Source organism: Plasmodium malariae (genome assembly GCF_900090045.1).
Source record: "Plasmodium malariae genome assembly, chromosome: 12".
NCBI classification, from domain to species: domain Eukaryota; phylum Apicomplexa; class Aconoidasida; order Haemosporida; family Plasmodiidae; genus Plasmodium; species Plasmodium malariae.
Window position 1 is genome coordinate 3361130 of NC_041786.1, and position 16377 is coordinate 3377506.

At 20.7% G+C, this 16377-nt stretch overlaps 1 pseudogene, besides 1 other annotated feature; it reads right to left on the reverse strand.

Annotated features, from left to right (window-relative positions):
• Positions 1-1646: 1646 nt before the first annotated feature.
• Positions 1647-9880, reverse strand: PmUG01_12081700 (annotated as a pseudogene).
• Positions 1647-9880: a sequence feature (reticulocyte binding protein 2b, putative, pseudogene).
• Positions 9881-16377: the final 6497 nt, after the last annotated feature.

Here is a 16377-nt window from a genome sequence, read left to right on the forward strand (position 1 = left end):
TTTTTAATTGAATTATAATATATTTGATGTTTAATTTCTTTTTTTTTCCAAACAACAAGCATATGTTTTGAAAATAAAATAATTAAATATTAGTTAAATTATTTTCATATATATGAAATACCTTTTACTATATAAAGTTATAATTTTATTTTTTTTATCTCTATACATATGGTTTATTTTGCAGTTTATTAAAAAATTACATAAAATTTATTGTAAAAATAGAAAATTTTTTTAATTTTTTTTCGTGTTTTTTTTATTATCATTGTTTTTTTTTATATTAACACCTTTTTAAAAAAATTAAGCATGCAGAAAAAAATTAAAATTTAATAATAAAAAGGTATAATTGATATTCCCATACCAAGTAATTTAGTTAAAAAACACAATTCTTGAATTTCTATGTATTTATACATTTATATAGATCTGTTTCGTAATAGAAGAAATGCTTATTTATGAAAAAGATTACTAATATGTTAACCTTTTTAATTGATCTTATATTAATTGAATTTTTTTTGTTTTATAATATACCCTAAAATTATTTTTATTTATATTAAACCTTTAAGTGTACAAGAAAGATAATAAAATAAAACCTTATTTTTCTTGGATTTTTATTTATATATGATCTCTTTAATTATTGAACTTAATATTTACTTTTTTAAAAGATATATATTTTAAAAGAAAAAATATAATGAATAATGAAAAAATCTTTTTAAATTGTTAAAATAACTATTATTTACTCATTCCTTAATAAGTTATCTATGCACACAGATTAATGTTAACGCTAAAAATAATAGTAAGCTTATAAATATTAAAAATATATTGTAAACAAGATTAACTAATTTTAAATCAACTAAATAATTATGTTGAGCTTGATTCTACAAATATAAAAATAAAATAGTAAACACCAAAAATTAAATAAAGGCTTAAATAAATTATAAGGATTATTTTCCTTTTTTATTTCATTTTGAATGTAAATAATATATTGTACATATATGCTATACACTTAAAACGTTATTATTACTGTTCACAAGTTGAAGTTGACGAAAGTAAACACTATTCGTATTTTCCGTAGAAAATAAATATAAAAATTTTAAAAAGCAAATCATTTTAGATTAAAATCTCTACGAAATGTGTAAAAATTAAATTAAGGAAACCATTTTGATATATACGTTTTGGGTTTAGTAAAAATGTACTTGAAAAAAAAAATATAATTAAGAAGCGATGAAATATACTAGAAAAAGTGATCTATTTTAAACTTAAATATTACATATGTGAGAAAGGGATAATATTATAATCTGTACAAACATATGAATGTGTTATTTTTGTAATAATTTACATATAATGGTATAAAGTGAATAATTACTCCAAAAGTTAGCATATGTATATATATATGTTCTACATTGACTATTCTTGTAATATCTTCTAACAAATATGTAAATTAGGCGGAATACACGTATACGCAGCACATTTAATGTGATGCTAATATTCTCTTTTATTATTCATCAGTTAATTAAATATACTAAATATTTTGAATATAATATTTAAAAAAAAACTTTTAAAATAAAAGTGAACTTTTAATAATGTAATTTATTTATAAAAGAAAAAAAACAATAAATAATATAAATATGTTTATACTTATTTATTTAATATTACGTATAATCGTCTTCACTGAAACAAATTTTTATAACTTCTTTATCTCTTAAATTAATATCGTTCCTACCTGGAAATTCATCATTATATGTATTGAAACATTCCTCTTTTTTTCTTCATTATTCTTATATAAAACAAAAGGACAAATCAAAAATCTTTACAACAGTATAACGAATTTGCTCGTGTGACCCTTTAGTTCTTGAGTTACTTTGACCTTTGGGTTTTTCATGTTCTGAATCATCTTTTGTATTCTGTTTTTGTTCATTAGTTTTCGTAAATAAATTTTGTCTATGAGGACTTAAATTTTCAGGAACAGGTTGATTTAATATCTTCAGTTTATTTACTAGATTTTCTACTTCCCCATGAGTATTATATATTAAATCTTTTATTTAATTTATATAGATTTGTAATTCTTTAGTTATTTTACCTGATTCAGTTATACAATTTTTTGCAAAATTAAAAATGCTAACATCAATATTTTTGGAAAATGTTACAAATAAGTTATTCCTTAATTTTTTCTTTATTTCAATTCTTTTTACTACACGTTAGGTTATATATAGTTTATTTTTAGTTTCTTTATTATAATTTTACATCTCTTCAGTTATTTTTTTTATTTTTTGTTCAATCTTCTCATCCTTCAAATTTTTGTATTTCATCTTGAATCTTTTTAGACACATCTTCAATAAATTTGTCTACTCTATAATTATTTTTGATTTCATTAAAAATACCTTTTATATTATTTACGTTCTTTTATATTTCAAATAACTTTTCTATTTATGTTAAATTGTTTGAAATTTTTTTTTCATAATATCTACATTTTTCGAAATTTTTGAAACAATTTGATTTGTGTCATTATTATTATTATACACTTTCGCATTTTCCTTAATATTTTCTAATAATTTGTTAAACACTCTTTCTAAATCATTAATTTCTTGTTTATATTTTGTTAAATTAGTACTTTCCACAATTTTCATGTAATCACTTTTTTTTTCGATAATGTACCTCTTTTAATATTCATGCACATAATTTAATAAGTTCTGGGTTCTACATTTTAAATGTAAAATTTTATTTACATCTATTTTCAATTTTTTGTCTTCATTAGCATTAGTTTTTTTTAATGTTTGCAATGTTTTTATATTAGTAATAATATTTTAATGTATTACAATAAATCTATTAATTGATTGTAGGGTAAATTTACTGTCAATGTCAGCTAATTCCTTTTCTTTATTTGTTATAAAAGTACTAACATCTTGTAGGTTATTTTTATTCTTTAATAATTATTTTTCTTGCGTATTAATCACATTATTAAATAGTTTTATTATATTATTATATTTATACTGAAATGTTTTTATTACTTGTAATTTGACACTATATATTTTTTTGTAAATTTCATTTGTAGTAATTTTTTTATCCTTCAGCTTAATATAAGGAATTTTTAATTATTCTGATATATCTCGTAAAATATTTATTTCTTCCTTATCATTAGGTACAAATTCTTTTCTTATATCATTATTTCCTTTAATTCACGAACATTTGTTATCAATTCAGCATAAAATGTAGTTGCTTGTTCAACATTGGTTAAAATGTAGTCACTTATGGATTTTGTATCAAAGTATACATTTAATGAAGCAATATATGTCATTATTGAACTACGGTTATATTTAACGTATATTAAAACCTTTTTAGCTGCATTCTATTTTTTATTAATTATTATGAAACCATTATATATTTTAGTACTAAGGTTCTCCTTTATTGATTTGTACTTAAATGACCCATTCTCTTTTCATTCCTTTTCAAGTTCATCATAAGAGGAATAAATGTTTGTAATACTTTCTTCTATATTTTATATGTTTTTATAAATTCCATCTACAGATGATTTTTCTCTTTGTTTGGTTTCACCCGAATTTTCCTTTACGTTTATTTTTTCAACTTGTTTTTCTAATTTATCTAAGGATACTATGTAATTATCAAAATCAGATTTTATTTTATTCATTTTTATTGCATCTACAGTGCTAATCTTTTTTTGACTGAATGCTTCACATAGTTCCTTTAAATGTTCATATTTCGATTTTTCCAAAATATGATTATAACCTTCATTATTGAACATAATACTGTTTAAAGTATTATATTTTTTAAAAATATCTTTCATTTCACTTAATACCGAACTTTTTTTATTTTTTGTATTATTCATTTTATTATTTAATTCATTCATGGCTTCAATATTAAGATTTATATCACTTAAATCTTTAATTATTTTTTCATTTTCTTTTTGTTTTTTGTCTATAACATTTGAATATTTAATAATCTTATGAAGAATCTTATGGGAAAATCCTATGCTGTTATGCACATCGAATTCTATGTTATTTTATGCTTCATTTGTAGTTTCTAATTCTATAGCAGTTGTCGGCTCAAATTGTAATCTTGATGTTGTAATGGAACGTTCTTATGCGGTTACTTTCTATGGTAATAATCTTACCATTTTAAAACATATATAGTTAGCTGACGTAACTATAATGCGCAAACATATTTTTTGCTTTATTTTTAAACGACTTATGCATTTCATTTTGTATGCTCTTATTTCTATATACTGCTTGTTTTATTTTACTTAATATATTACTTTCTTCATATAATAATTTAATATCTACAACAAGTTTTTTAATGGATTCATGGTAGTTGTTAACTTCGGAATATTCGTGTGCAAGACCCACTAATTTTTGTACTTCTTTTTTTATATGAAGCATTAATCTAAGGGCTTCTTTTTTTATAATATCATTCAGATATTTTGTTTCTTCTTCTTTATTTCTGAGTTTTGTTTCTTCATTCTGAGCTTCTTCCTTTAGTTTATTTACTTCAATATAATTTTTTGAATTGCCCGAAGTGCTTTTTACGTTGTTTTGAATTATTTTATACAGCGAATTAAATTCGTTATATATTTTATTTTTCTTACTTTTATACTCTAAATTTCCTTCATATTTATATTCTTTTAAATCTGTTCCACTAAAAATGGAAATAAAAGTTTTCATTGATGTATTCAGTGATTCTTTCATTATATCCATATATATTTTTCTTTTACCAGCCATTTATTTTATATTTTTTTGCAAAACTCCATTTTCATAAATTTTTGTTTTTGTAGTTCTTTTTCTATATTTACAATGGTAGGTTTTATTCCATCCATTTTATTTTGTTTATCATGCATAAGTTGTTTTGTACCTTTTGTCCTGTTTAATTGTCCTATACAAATTATTTCTTTTTTTTTCGTTTCCTCAAAAGCATTTACTCCAGTCGTTGCAATTATTTTTGGCGTTGAACTTATTGAATCATTAACTGTTGTTAAAATACTTTGTATTTTTTTTTCTGTATTATTAACTGTTGATAAATTTTGTTCAACTCTTCCTTAGTAATATTATATAGTTACATTTGTATCCTCATAATTTTTACCATTAAAAAAATCCTCCATTTGAGTAATGCTCTGCTTTTAATTCTATTCTTTTAATTTTTTCTTTAAATGTCAAAAAATTTCTTTAATCTTAGTATTTTTCTCTTTTAATTTAATTCATTATTTTTGTTACTTCACTTTTCCTTTTTGATAACTTAATTTTTATTCCTAAAATTAATGACTCGAAATAGTAATAATAACTTCGCCATCTTTTAGCAATGATTCATAATTTGCATTCTCATTTTTTTCAGTAGAAGCAACTTCTTCTTAATATTTTACAGACTAACCAATCTTATTATAAACACAATTCATAATAACATTATATCTCTTTATTTGGAAATGTTCGATTTTTTTTCCACCCTATTTTCTTCACTGATTTCTGACAAAATTTTTCTTTTATATTAGTCGGCCCTATTTAAAAATGAATTTATTTATATTTTCTTATATTCATTTTACTGGATATTTTTAATTTCATTTACATACTTATCAATTTGTTCATCATCTAAAATTGTTTTAATGTTATTTTTATATATATTAACACCGTCTAAGAGTATCTTCACGTCTTTAATTAGATTATTTGCTTTTTCAAATCCAATTTTTGCCTGTTTTTTGTATTCTTCAGTATCTTTGATGTTCTTTAATAATGAATTGATAATTACTTTAGAGCTATTCAATAAAATCAACTTGATAATATTTCTAATTTCCTTTAGAGACTCTTACATAGTATTTTTTTCCTTTAAAACATTTGGCATATAATTATCTGTTTTTTTTTTTAATTTCCTTTGTATGATTTATATTATAGTTCTCATTATCTTTTTTCTGCTCACCTGAAGCATTTATAATAAGATGATTTATTTTACTAAAACTACCTTTATTTTTCTTGTATCATGCATTATAATCAATATCGTTTATGTATTTTTGTTCTCCATCTTGCATTTTATGTTATGTTTCAACAATTTCATTTTTTGATGATTCCACTTCTTTCATCACCAGTTTAGCTTTTGCATTTTCCTCACTAATCTGTTGAATGATGTCATAAATTAAAATTCGCTCATATTCTAACTTTGCGAGGTTTATTTTTGCTAACGTAATATCAACATTTTATATATTATTTTATTCTTCATATATACCCCCTATTTTTTTATAAAATTTATCTGTGCCACTTATTTATTCATTGAATTCCATTTATTTATTATTTTTACATTTCATTCTGTTATGTATTCATCAGATTTTCTTTTTTGTTCTTTTAGTTGTGCAACGTTTTCCTGGATGATGTTCGTTAGAGTTTCATTTTTTTTTTTTTTTTTAATGCAATTATTTTTTGTTGAATTATACTATATGTGTTTTTTTTAATATTTGTAATAAAATGAAAGGAAGCTAATTCATCTTTGATTTGTACTAGATAACTTATGTGTTACTTAGCTTCCTCATTTATTTCTTTGCTTTTCTCTGCTATAAATTTATCAGTCAATATAAAAATTTCATTATGTTCTTTAATTAAATCATCTAGTTTTTTATTTTTCGTTTGATAAATGGTATTTAAATTATCTATATCAATTTTAATATGATACCAATTCATTTTTTTTTCATTTAATGTTTCCATAGTTGTTTTATTATTGTTCCCAAAATTATGCTTTGAATTTTTGATAAGATCCAAAATTTCTTCTATACTTATTTTTAATTTTTTTATAGTATCATCAGCCAATTAATTATGTTTAACATTTTTGTCTCTATTCTAAATGTTTTTAATTTTTTCTTGACGTATTGTTCTATTAATTTATTATTGTGTATTTCACGAATGTGTATATTTAATTTTGCGTTTAAATAATTTTTATTCTTTATTAATTTTTCAATCAATTTGCCGTTAATATCTGAGTTTTTTATAGCAGTGTTTAATGTTCTATTATTATGTATATTTCTGTTTGATGTACGAATATGGTTTATGATTTAAACTATTTTTTTTCAATAATAAATTATTTTTTATACTCAATTTTGTATCTATCTTTTTTTTATCATAATTTTTTAACAAAGTATTAATATTTGTATATTTTTGCATATTATATGTTTTCAGTCTTTGTAATGTGCCATCACATAATATTAATTTATGCAGAGTTTCTTGTATATTGTCCTTTAATATATTAATACCAGTAAATATTGTACTTTATTCAGAATAGTATTTTCATATTCTGAGAATACCTTATAAGTATTTTGTCCAACAGACAGATCTTTATAATTTTTATGTAAATTATTAAGAAAATTGTTTTTCCTATTAATTATATTTTCTTTATGTTGTTGTAATTTTTTTCTGTCTTCTTTGTAATTATCCATATTACATTTTAAACAACTATGGTTACTTCTTATCTGATTAAATGTATTTGATATTTCTTCATGTATATACTGAAATGGATTATCAATAATGTCATTTTTAAGGGTTAATACGTGATATGATTTTCTATCCATATTATTCAGTGTTTGGAATATCTAATCACAATTCATTTTTGTAATTTCATCATGTATTTTTGTTGTTTTTTCTAGTAAGTTATCAGTATCATTTATATTGTCTCATTCATAAATTATATTTTTATGTTCCTCTACAAATTTTAATAAAATGTCAACAAATTCTTGTTTATTACTATTATAGAAATTAGTAATTATGGATTATATTTTTTCTCTTAATTCTTTTTTTTTATTTGTAAATTAAAGAATGTTAAATTATTTTATATTAATTAATTCTTCTACTTGTGTGATATTTTTATATATTCCTTCTTTTTTGGAATTTACCTTTTTTACCTATTTTTTCAGTTATATAATTCATTTTATTTTTTATTTTCATTTGTATGGCATTGTTACACTTTTTCTTTAATGTTTTCCATTTCGTTATTATAATTTTCAATATGTTTTGATAATTCTTTAATTTTAGTTTTTATAAGAATAACTTCTTTATATTATTCTTCTTTTGTTTTAGAGTTATCTTGTATTGTTCTTTTATTTTTCTTTATGAAATCTACAAGACGTAAAAGTTCTTCGGTCCTCTGTATATATTTCGAAGGACCTACATTTTCATTCATTTTATAGTCTTTTTCTTTTTTTTTTTTTTTAATGTATTGAGAGTATATACCTCTTTATAGAAGCAATTAATTGTCTTAATTCTTTTAGTGCTGCATCTAGTTGAGCTCTTGTTTCATCGTGTTTTATTCTGATCCTTATAATTTCCTTATTTATAGAATTGCTAAAATTTTCTACTACTTTTGTGTTTTTGGTGTATACATCTTCTGCAAATTTTAATGTTTTCTCAGAATATGAAATTACTGAATTAATCTTTGAAAGAAAAAATTTATAATCTATAATAAAATCAGACATTTTTTTTTATTTCACATATGCACCTGAAGAGGAAAAAATCAATTTTTCTTTATTTTTTAATGTTTCTTCTAACCTTTTGATAATTTTGTTACTCAATTTTAAATTAGAAGTAAAGTATGCTAATTCATTATAGTATTATCTAACAGAATATGGAGGAAGATGTGATGATGTGTAATCTTTGAAATATATTGTTATTTCATTAATTGGAACTTTAACATTGGTTATGTAAAAATCATATCCTACTAGAAATATATTTAATTTCCCATAATAAAAATTTTGTTGACTCTATAAAAACTGTTCGACCTATTTCTTTTTCTATATTAGATATTACATCATTGCAAGAATCCAAAAGATTCTTTACATTTTTTATATAATTTACATAGGTATTATAAGGTATTTCCCTGACTATCATCTTATATATCCAAATCATAAGAGCTAATGTAGAAGTGTTAAATAAATATGCACATTTTATATTTTTTAGTTATGAATATAAATCTTGCAAAATTTTTGTTATCTTCTCCAAAAAATAATAACTTCTACTTAAAATGTATTTACTATAAGCAACAGACTCTCTTTGGTATTTTTGACATTTTGTAGGATATTCATTTAGGTTAAGTTTACGTTTTTGAGGATCTGAAGAATTATATAATTTTATTAAATCATCTTTTGTATTCTTACAATTTTTTATTTCTTTTGCAAGTTCATTATGTAAAGAGTTTGTGCTATTGAATTATATGTCGTTTCATATTTTACGTTTGTTGCAGGATGATAAAATTGCGTGAATTTAATTTCAATGAAATAATACATATACAGATAATATAGATGTAATGGAGAAAGTATATATCCTTTGTTATCTGTATAATCAATGTGATCTAACGTAATGTATGTATCTATTTCTGTGCTTCCCTGTTGAATAAATGTATTTGAATAAGTATGTAGTTTATTGCTTTTCTTTATCATTTGATTATTAGTTTTATTATTTGAATATAAACTATTTTTTTGAATGTATGCATAATATGGTAGAGTTCTTTTAGGTTTATAATTTTAAAAAGTAACTAAAGATTCATTGTTACGTAAATATGGCTTCTTTAAATAGTTGACATTGATTATATGATAAATATTTTTATTATTTTCCTTTTCATCTGTATAATTAGAGCTTTTTAAAATTTTATCTTCTTATCTGTTATATTCAAATTTATTATTTTCCTTAATGTTAGATTGCGATGGTAATAGTTGTAGTCCCTTTTTAAGGGTGCTGTATTTTCTTCTGCTACTTTCTTTACTTGATATTACAAAACAGTACAAATATTAAAAATAGGATATATTTAAAAGAATAATAAAAAAATTTGCTTTTAATAAAAGTAAGCACAAATTGGATAGTACAAAAATATAAATATCTAGTTATTTGCATTTACGTACATGTATAATGTTTTGCATAAATGAATAGAAAGGGGATTATAAATAATTGCAAAAAGGGTGTTTTTTTCCATATTTTAAATCATACGATTGTAATATATTTTGTTAATAACTAAGAGAAATGAATATTAACTTTTCATTTTATACATGACTTCGCTAAATTAAATATTTACTAAGTATATTCTTTTTTTATTGTTTTTTAAAGAATAATATTTTAATGCGTATCTAGTTTTTACAAATAAGTTAATTTATGCTCATAAAATAAATATTTCAAATATACTATAAATTAATTGGAATAAAAAAAAGGTTGTACACAGGCAAACAATTAAAAGTTGTGCTCAAAAGTGTACAATGAAAAAATATTATTATTAAAAATTTAATAATGAAACTTAGTGTTCCGAATATACATTTGCATAATAAATATAAAGTGCATATAAGATAAAAAAGTATATATAAATACATTATTTTTTTGTTGCAACAGATTTAATACAAATAAGTTATAAAAGTACAACAGAAGTATTATATATATAGATGAGAAAAAAAGGCTCCAAAAAAAAAAAAAGTAATTTAAGAATAGAAAATGTTTAAAGTAGAATAAAACTAAAAGGAAAATTATTAATATTATATTTTTATAGTTATGCACTAGAAAAAAATAGTATGCATGAACAAATATTGATATAAAAAGATAGAGTTTATTCCTCAAAAAAAAATTTAATAACTGTTAAAAAAAAGGAACAGAAAAGGTAAAAAAAAAAAAAGAGAATAAATTATATTTTGAATATCTTTAATTTTAGTAAAAAGAAGTAAAAATAAATGAATATATTTTATTTTTTTTAAATATATACGTAATTTACTAGTCCTAGTGTAAATATCTACATTGAGGAGAAAATTTATAAAAAAAATTTGTAGTGCATTAAAAAAGTATTGTTAATTCAATGATGTTTATGTGAAAATAAAAAAAGAAAAAGTATTTATATAGGTTTCCTTTGATATAGAATATTTTTAATTCATTATTGTATGTTTGGTTAATTATTATTATGTTACTGTTCTTCAGAAAAAGTTTATCATAAATATCTTAATTACATGATTCAAGATTTATTATTAAAAAGATTTAGGTTTAAAATACTTATACACCTTTGATTTTATGAATTTCACTTTAATAAGAATTTTACAGCATATATTTTATTCCTTCACATACTTTTAAGGAAAAACTATTACACACGCAGATACAAAAATCCCCCCAAAAAAAATATATTTTGATTCGTATTTTTCTGTTACTATGAATAGGTGAAAATATTTATATTAATTTTCATTTGGATTACATTGCGTTATGATTTTTTTGTTTGTTATTTTTTTTTTTTTTCACAGCGCTCTTTTTTCTTTTATTAACACACTATTGAATATTTAACTGAAAACACACCTCTGCTTTTAAAAATTTAAAATTGATAAATATTACTTATGAATATCTATAAATAAGTCACAAGAACCATTGCATTGTTTTAAGCCTTAAAGGAAAAATTATAATTTGATTTCTCACAGAAGCTATTTTTTGTTAAAAATATAATTTATTTTATAATTTTTTTTGTTCTTTTTTCTACTGAAATTTTGTTATATTTGTACCTAGTTTTTTCATAAATTATTGGCAAATTTTTTAAGCAGATAAGAAAAATTATATAGATATAATTAATATTGAAAATTGAGGATCCTTTCCTTATAAATGAATAATTTTTTTACAATTATATGTGTAACATGCCATCTTATGTAAGATTTCTATTTTTACATTTATTTTCGCAAATTATTTTATTTTTGTATATATAATATTTTTTTATTATATTTTTTTTTTAACATATATCTATAATATTTTCATCCTTTATAAACATTTTTATATCTTTTTTCTTTTTTACATGTTTAATATTTATTATTTTGTTTTCTAATATTATTACAATTTATAATATTATTACAATTTATAATATTATTACAATTTATAATATTATTACAATTTATAATATTATTACAATTTATAATATTATTACAATTTATAATATTATTACAATTTATAATATTATTATAATTCCTAATATTCTTGATATTCTTTTTTATTATTATTTTATAACTCTTAGATAAATTTTTTTCATAGTGTAGTTTTATAAATTAAAGGAAATTAGGATATTTTGTTTTAATTAGTACTCTAATTGAATGAATTGTTGCATCGTTTAAGTAGTTTAAGAGTACAGAGTAATTTTTTTTATTTTTATATTTAATATTATTTATTAATATAATATATTTACTTTGTAAAAATGTTTACTATTTTTTTGTTAATTTTGCAATTTTTCATTGATTGAGATTTTATATAATTATTATTAATATAGTGGATTATTGTGTCTTGAGCTATTAAATATAAATACTATATAGTTCTATTCAATTATTTTTGAAGCTTAATTTTCAAAATATTATGCTAATAAAAGATGTGATGATATTGCGGTACCTTTTTTTTAATATAATTCCTAGAATACTATCTTGACACTTTGCGTACAGTTTCATTAAACTTTATGTTATATCTACAATACAAAAATTATTATTAAACCTGCAAAGATGTGTAATCAAAATTTCTATGTTTGGGTGTTTATTCTTTTATGTAATATACGCATGAAGGAAACACAACTTTACAGATTATATATTTTTTGCAGTGCTAAATGAAATCAAGAAATTTTAGGGTAATACGATTTAAGTTAAAGTAAAACTTTGTGGGAAAAAAAACTTATATAAACAACAAAAAGAATGTTTCTTTTATTTGTGAAGAAAATATTATTGAAAAAGTAACATAAATATAAATAGGAAATAAAACTGTACGTTTATATGTTTTTTGTATTGTGTCAGGAAGAACTGAAACTATTTGAGCAGCTCTACTGAAAATAAAGAATTTCCTTTACATTATATTTAATTGTATGCATGAAAATTTTTTTTTTTAAGATATAAATCTTTTTTATAAATATGGGATATCAAAATAACCCTCTATGAATTAATGTGTGCTACAAATGTTTTTGTGTACATAATACTTTTATGAAATTTTCGAACCTAATGTACCTTTAATATAATATATTTTTCTTTATAACCTGGAAAATAGGATGTAGCTAAAGAATGCTAATAAGAAATTAAAAAATTCCATCCATTATAAATTACATTAAACAATGTGAAAAATATATATTATTATCATTACCTGAAATTTTAACCCAGAAGTCATAGAAAAGTTAACATGAATATTATTTAAATTAAACATTGTACAATTAACATTAATTCCTTAATTTGGTATACTTACATTATAGAAAAATATTTACAAATTTTAAATGTGCTTAAACATCGAAAAGTAATTAAATAGAGGATATGCTTAGTAAATGATAATTGTGGAATTAGTGAGACACTACAAATTCATATTTTCTTTTAATGCAATAAAAAAAGTAACATAATGAAAATATTATGTTAAAAAGTAACTTCAGTAAAACATTGAACAAAAGAAAAAATAGAAAGAAAAAAAAAGAAAAGAGTTAGAAACACTTACATAATACTATTCAATTCATGGGTATTATAGAATTAACAATAATTTAGTGATAATAATTGTTAAAAATATACATTATATAGTGTATATATATCACTAAGCACATAAATTATAAGTGATAATTATATTTAACAAGGACATATTACATTATTACCTTCATCTTTTTGGAGATAATAACCTATAAATTAAAAAAGTTTGAATAATTCTGCTTATAACTTAAAAATTATTATAAGGAACTTATCAACCACTTCAATAATAAAAATGTGAATTGAAAATGAAAAATTATGAATATGTATCATTTCATAAATATATTTTTCTTTTCATAATTTATAGAGAATTTACGAATTCCTTGTAGGTTCTTGGGGAAAAGAATGATATGATGTCACATAATATATATATCCTCTTTCAAGTAAGAGAAGAAAATTATACTTTATTTCTAATAAATTTTTTTGGTAATAATCTTAATTCATTTTAAAATATATGTAATTATATATTAAATACTAAAATAAATATAACATTATCACATTATAACATAATTGTGTTCATTATATAATATATGTGAGTTTAATAACTTAAAAAATTCGATTACAAAATTTAGGAAAAAAATTGTATACGAGTTAGTACATTTTACATTTTTTATATTTTTTAAATGATGAATTACACTATGTTATTATGATCATATGGAAAGGAATTAATGTAATGTTTAAATATATATAATAGGAAAATGTTAAATAAATAATATTTTTTATTTATATCATTGTATGTACAGAAATAAAATAAATGTCTTAACATTATTTTCATATCTTAATATATGTATTACACATAATAAATCAGTTCTCTCTTAATAAAATATGATGCCATATTTTGGTTATAATACAAATATAAAATGTATTTTTGTTACATTTTTTTAATTTTTTAAAATAATTAACTTTCATATTTTTTCAAATATATTTTTATTCCATTATATTATCCTTTTCATGCGCTCTACATATGCTTGTTTGTTTTAATAACATTAAAACTAATGAAAATATATGTAAAATATAATTAATTTGTTGTACGTAAGAGAATAAAGTCCTATATTGTCGCTGCAGTAAAATAGTGATAATGCGGATAATTTAGACACACTAATATATAGATTATCTTTTACCAGAATTCAAGAGATAGCATAAATATTGTTAAAATAAACATTTTTTATATAATAAACTAGCAACCAATTATTAGAAAATGGATATATATTAATTTCAAACTCTCCTAGTTCATTTATTTATATTTAAAATTTTGAATACTTCTTTTATTAAAGATAAAACATAATATCACGTATCGTTGGACCTTCTAAAAGAATAAATGAAAGTATACACTGTAATATTTTAATATATCATATTTTTAGGCCTTTATTTCAATATTATACAGTTTATTGAATAAAATGTAATACTGTTTTACTGAAAATAAGTATTCATGTGTGTATTTGTCATTTAATTTTTAGGAAATTATTTTAAATAAGTTAACTTTCGATGTGATCTATAAATAAGTAGATAATGAATACAAGTCCAATGAGCAGGATACCATTTGTAAAGATAAAATTAAGCCTGAAAAAGAAATTGTTCAGTTCATTACTCTTTTTTAAAATTTATTAAAAATTTTAACGAAGACCATATCTAACAATGAAGCTTGAAAGAATATTCTTCATTTTTTCTTTGATTTGATTTATTGAGCATGTGATCAAATAAGGCTTATGTTTAATATGGATTCGAAATATAGTCTTGTTCATATTGTTATTACTGAAATCAATATTGCGGCACATAATAATAATAGTATTGGTATAATAACGAAACGATGTTATTATTATTTTGGTGATAATTAAAATGATTAGAAAGAGGAAAAATAATTAGGTGTTTAGTTTAAAAAATACATAGACTTAAAACTAAATATCATTCTTCTAAAAATTAGCGTAAGTTGAATTTCTAATACGTTTTTTACATAAAACAGCTATATGAAAAGTGTTTGGGGAGAACATTGTTCTTATATTTTATGATAAATATCAATGCGAGAGTTATCAGTATAATTTTAGATAATCTAAGACTTGTATACCCCATATTATTTATTTCGTAAATTAGAATAAAAAGTTCATATATCCATAGAGAAGATAAAAAACATAATTGAATATTTAACTATTGATGTTATGTTATAAATAGGAGTAGATGAAAATAAGTAAGAACATATAAAATATTAAAATATGATTCCCTTAATGTGGCAATATTATCTATTTTCACATTTTTCGTTATTTATGAAGAGTGTATAAGCTGCCTTTTAATATATAAATTTTTTATATTACAACTTATATTTCATTTTCTTAAAAAATATATAGCTATAAAATAAAAAATTAATATGTATAACATAGTTTTCATTTGTGAGTAACTTTATTTACTGAAGAAACTTTGTTATATAATAGGGTTCTAATAAAAAAGATAAAAGTTAAGAATGGTACTTTTGACGTTCTTACAAAGGAATTATTAAAGAATGATTAACAATCTGTATACATAAAATCACGTAGTAGGATATTAAGTATAGCTAATCATAATACTTAAGTTACGTCAAGTTTATGTCTCATAGAACTTCAACAGGATAATAAAAATGATAATGAAAAAACATAAATAGTGTTATATAAAATTCTATTTAAAAAAAAAAGAAAAGGACAAAAAAAAAGAAAAAGAAAATATAAATAAGAATTTTTTAAATATAAAATTATATATGCTGAGTAAATTATCATAAAAGTTATTGATGCACAACAATGGTATAGAAGAACATATGAAGGTATTCTGACAGTAAAAATACGGAATATTTGAAACGAATAGAATGTATTTATATAAATATTTTTTGAAAGCTAATCAAAATGAAGAAAAAGGAAAGAGATATCATTTAGTTATCTATATACCTTTCCATTATACTTTTAAATAATATGAAGATT